Below are 5,519 nucleotides of genomic sequence, written 5' to 3'. Positions count from 1 at the left end.
ATCTAATCTAATAAAATTATAAAAAATTCTAAACTGCTCAGCACTTAATCAGCTTAGTCCAAGAGAATGAAATCAAAGCCCTAGGTGTGCACACTTCATCGCTCAGATGAAATCTCACCCTGGGAGACAATCTTATTATTTGGTTACTTATTTTTTGGGAGGCTGGAAGGTTGGGAGGGGATTGCATGAATTGCAAAAGATACGCCAAGACCCTAACACATGGAGACAGCTCTGTGGCTTTACTGGTGAAGCAGAATCTGAAGAGTAGGGGTTCGGGCTATAGACAGGAGATCCGATCCACAGGCCATCACTTACTAGTTATGTGACATGAAAGTTCCGGAACTTCAAATTCACCGTGCATTGAATTGTATTACTGGAACTAACATGGTAGCGTTACTTAAGAATTCATTGAGATTTTATGTATATATAAAGCTTTTTAGCGTATGTATATACACATATTTATGCATATATATTCTAGCAGTGTATATGTGTATATACATATATATGTATCTCCTACTGTGTGTGTGTGTCCTAGCACTTGCACAAGAATGCAAGTTGTCATTATTATAATTACTAGTTATTATATTTTTAAAAATATTTTTTATTAAAAAACATATAGCAGTGGGCTCAGAGAATGGGGGAGAGGCTGCAGAACAATGTTGAGTAAATTCGTTCTGCCTGCATCACGACAGACTTCAGGAAGCCAGAAAGAGATCAGTGCCAGGTTATTATGTTCCCCTCCTAGAAAAGGCAATTGAAAGAACATAGCTCTGGTGATGGTTCTGAAAGGTAAAATTCACTGAGTGTGGTCCCGAGAAGACTTCTGGGGACCTCCCACTTCATGCCTTATTCCAAGTGTGGAGTAGAATATGTCTCCTTGGACTGGGCTAGAAAGAACCCAATATTGTGAGCATCCCAGAGAGTTTTGGGGGATACTTTTCTCTAGTGACTGGCCTTCTTTGGCTCTCTGTGGTGTGGAGAAACAAAAATTTTTTAGCTTCAGTCCTGGGACAGGCTATGATTCTATTTTGACAAAAATTCAATTTCTCAACTGAATTTTCTGCAAATGAGAGATCTGTTAATAATCAGAGGCTCCCTCAGGAAGTTTAAATTCATTTATTCATTGAACATTTATTGATGCCCTGATCCGTGCCAGGCACTGGAAATGCAGACACATAGTCCTTCTGGGCTCATGGGATCCGGGGGAGCTGCCAGGACACAGGTGGACATGCTCAGCACTGCAGTAAATGCTGTGGTGAGGGGAGCCTCAGCTCTAATTAAAGTCTGCAAGTGGATTGCCCAGCCAGTCCCAAAGGCTGGGGAATATTGATGACTGGCATGTTACTGTTCATTAGAAGAAGTCCCTTAAAATCATCTTATCCCTCACAAAATTTCTTTATGCCTCTGAATCCTATTGTAGGATTTTGGCCCAGGAACTATTTTAAACTTTTAACAGTGGATCCTGTTGTGACTAAGCACTACCAAAGTAACAACTAGTATCATGAGGATATTTATAAAAGTGTTTTGTCCTTTCCAAAGGGAGAACTATTTAGCATTGCAAAAAGAGGTGGTAGTGGTACTGAGTACTCTTCTCTGTGCTTCTAGAAATCATAGAAAGTTTTCACTATATCTGCATGCATTCCTGACAATATATAGCTTCTGAAATTTAGCTCCTCATTCCCAGTGCCCTCTTGTCCCAGTGCATAATAATGATTCTGAAGTCCATGAGTCAGGTATTCTTAAGGCTGCTATCTATGTGAAAGGGACTCTTGAGTTGTGCAGTGCACAACTTGCTCAACTGAATATGACAGCCCTTAATTCAGGTAGTTTCAAATCACAAAGGGGAGACTTCTTGTTCCTCCTTTAACATGGGTCAGGATTGATTATAAATATTGCTGAAATGAGAATACATTTGAGTATCTTTCCAAATACATGCAACCTCTTACTACCTTTTCTCTCATTATCTGTGATTCATATATGAAGAGCCAGGTCATTTGGACTTGCATCCATGTTCTATCTCTGGGACCTTGGGCAAATTATTTCACCATTATGAGCTTCATCTGTAAAATGGGATAATAATGACTAACACTTAATGAGATTTCACCGTATCTCAGACACCATTCCAACTGCTTTATATGCATTATCTAATTTAATGCAAACACCTCAGTGAGGTGTGGTTGTAATCACTTTCTCTACAGAAGAGGTGACCAAAGCTCAAACCTTGGGATCAAGATTTACCCGAGGTCACTCAGCAATTAAGTGCAGGGGTCAGGACTTGAACCCAGATCTGTCTGGCTCAGATGCCCATGCATTTCACTATGCCATGAAATAGTCACATGGATTGGTGTATTACAGTCCCCATACAAAATAGATTTTTCACTTAAGTTAGCAGATTGTCTTTCTGTCTTATCATTATTTCAAGGCAGACTTTGTTGATGCTCGGATTTGCCTTGGGGGCTCTGGATCAGTGACCAGGTAGCAACAGCTCCTCCTAATACTACCTTTGACTTAACACACTCTGTAGGATTCAATAGCTCTACTAGAAATTTTAGATCCCACTTTGTGTTAATGCTAATAAATAATTTATTTCTCCTCAATTCTTCAAGTGAGATTTGAATCTACTTGATATTTTCTCTGTACTAGTTGACACAGCCAACAATGAATTCTATGAACCTAAAATGCTATACCTCTGTCTGAATAATTAATATATTCTAACAACAGCAATTACTGGACCTTTTGGCTACCCACTTTGATTGTGTTCATCCAGTTGGACAGAACACCAGTTGTAGCAACTTGAGGTTTCCTAAATGAGGGCTTAAAATAATCTCATCAGTTGTCTGGGCTGCTTTCCCATGAAGAACAGGTGTTGTAAAGTAATTGAGTCCCTGACGTTGTCCCTGGAATAAAAGAGGAGGAGACAAGTGAGCTTGGGTCTCCATACAGATGACCAGAGAGCCTCATGTAGGACGCTGAGTGCTCCAAGACTGAACTCAGAGTCCAGGGCTCCAAGTTCAAGGCCTTTCCCCAGGCCAAGTCCAGCACACTGTGTTGACCAAATCATCTTAGGGTTTGTTTCTCATTTTCCTTTTTTTTTCTTTAATTTTTTGAGTAATTTTTTCTGATTATAAAGGTAATACGTATTTGTTATGCAAAGTTTTGAAAAATAAAAGCACAAAAAGAAACAGAGACTCATAATGCCAATCTCTAAATATAACTGCTATTAACATTTTGGTATATTTTCCAGTAGATACAGATGTAGATATAGATATAGATACATAGTTTTAACTTTAGCACTTTCTTTTGCTGCTATAACAAATTATCACAAACTTAGTGTCTTACAATCAGACACATTTATGATCCTATAAATCAGAAGGTGTAAGTGTTACTGGGCTAAAATCAAGAAGTTGGCAGGGTATTCTTTTTGGAGACTCTAGGGAAGAATCCATTTCTTTGCTCATTCAGGTTGTTAGCAGAATTCAGTTCTTTGTGGTTGTAAAATGTAAGGTTCTCATTTCTTGCTGGCTATACATCAAGGGCTATTCCCAAATTCTAGGGCTACTCACATTTCTTGGCTTGTGGCCCCCATCCCCATCTTCAAAGCCAGCAACGGTTGATCAAATCCTTCTTACATGGCATCTCTCTGACTGCAGCTGGGAATGTTTCTTCATTTCAGGGACTCATGTGATTAGATTGAGCTCATCTGTTTAATCCAGGCTATGCTCCCCATTTCAAGGTCTATAACCTTAATCACTTCTGCAAAGTCCCTTTTACCATGTAAGGTAACCTAGCCAGAATTGGAATGTGTGCATCTTTGAGGGCCATTTTTCTGACTACCAAAATAACTTTGGGAACATCCATTTATTGAAGGATTCTCAGATTTCAGCGTGTATAAGATTCACCTGCGTGACAGAAGGTTTGAGTTGGGGCCCAGGAATCTTTATTTACGCAAGCTCCTCCTATGATTCTGGAACAGTGATCCATGAATCACACTTAAGGAAGCTCAGTCATGACATCAGCATCCTTCTAGCATATATATTTTAATGAATGCATAGCATACATATATCATTTTCTTTTTTTATAAGCAAGTCTTTCATAATTCTATTGGTTATTATTTATTTGTACCATCCGCAATTATTTCCTTATCACACCTTCCTTTAAATGCAAAAAACTTTCACATTTATGAGCAATTCTATGCCTGGGTGTGTAGTGTTTTGTTTTTGTGGTGGAGGTGCTTGTTTTTGTTCATTTATTGGAACGCTGAGAAGCCCTGGGCCTCTATCCTTCCAAACGTTAAGAAGAGGCTGACAACATTATTGATCATCTGCCTGTCGCAGCGGCTGGCCACAGTCAGTTCCTACAGTGTTTGACCATTGCATTTCTGTCGCTGGAAGCTGTTCTGCTTGCTGTGGATAGCACAGGATGCATTTTGCAAAGTTCATAACTCATCCACACCTCCTGGGTTCAGTGTTTCCACCTGAACTGGAAAATTCTGATGTGCAAGTTCATTTGCTCTTAAAATGTTTTTGTTTCTAAGAAAAAGGTTTCAGGAAAGCCTTTATTAATGGCTTCCAGAGCTATCAAAGAGGTGGATTAATGACTTAAATAGAAAGGAATAGTGGCACAAACATCTTCCTTAAATTACTTAGCTTTAAAACTGGAAAAGAATTGGGCAAAAAAAAAAAGGGTTTCCATTTTCTTATAGTTGAGGTTTGGAAAATAATTATAAACTACGCAAGAGATATAATCTGACCATCCATACATGTTCAGGAACCTCAAAATTTGATAGACTCCATTACTTGCCTTTCTTAAGAAAGCATTTACATACCTTGAGAAAAGATCTTGGCACTTCCATCACAAAGAATTGTTGTTTGTTTAATTTTTTTTTTCTGTCTTAGAAAGAACTTGGTTATGTTGAAGTCTTCGAAATTTAAAGTACAAGAGGTTTTATTTTTTCCCTAAGTCAAAATCTTTGTAATGCAACATTGTGTGCTTTCTTCATTCTGCTACAGATTAAGATTTTCTTTCTTTTTTTTTAGATTTTATTTATTTATTTGAAAGAAAGAAGGGGGGAGGGGCAGAGGGGGAGGGAGAAGCAGGCTCCCCACTAAGCGCAGAGCCTGACATGACTGACAAAAGGCTCCATCCCAGGACCCCAAGATCATGACCTGAGCTGAAGTCAGAGGCTTAACCAACTGAGCCACCCAGGTGCCCCAAGATTTTATTTCCTAAAACAAGAATTGATAGCATTAAAAGAAACATAGTCCAGACAATTTACATTTTATTAAGCAACAAATCTGTTTATAGGTACAGCAGTAGGCTACTGTGAAATTAGTGACTAGGCCTAATGGGGCTCAAGAATGACCGTAAGCCCAGAGGGACGGACACTACAGAAGACGAAAAGACAATTCTACTTTCTAAGCTGTTTTTGAAAAGAAGGTCCTGGAAACGAATTGTTTAGTGTCTAAAGGAAACTGTTACTTTTTCCTTTCTTTTTCTATAAATAAATTATTCCAGAGCCA

The sequence above is a fragment of the Neomonachus schauinslandi genome, chromosome 9 (assembly GCF_002201575.2).
Source record: "Neomonachus schauinslandi chromosome 9, ASM220157v2, whole genome shotgun sequence".
NCBI lineage: Eukaryota > Metazoa > Chordata > Mammalia > Carnivora > Phocidae > Neomonachus > Neomonachus schauinslandi.
This window is presented reverse-complemented; position numbering follows the sequence as displayed.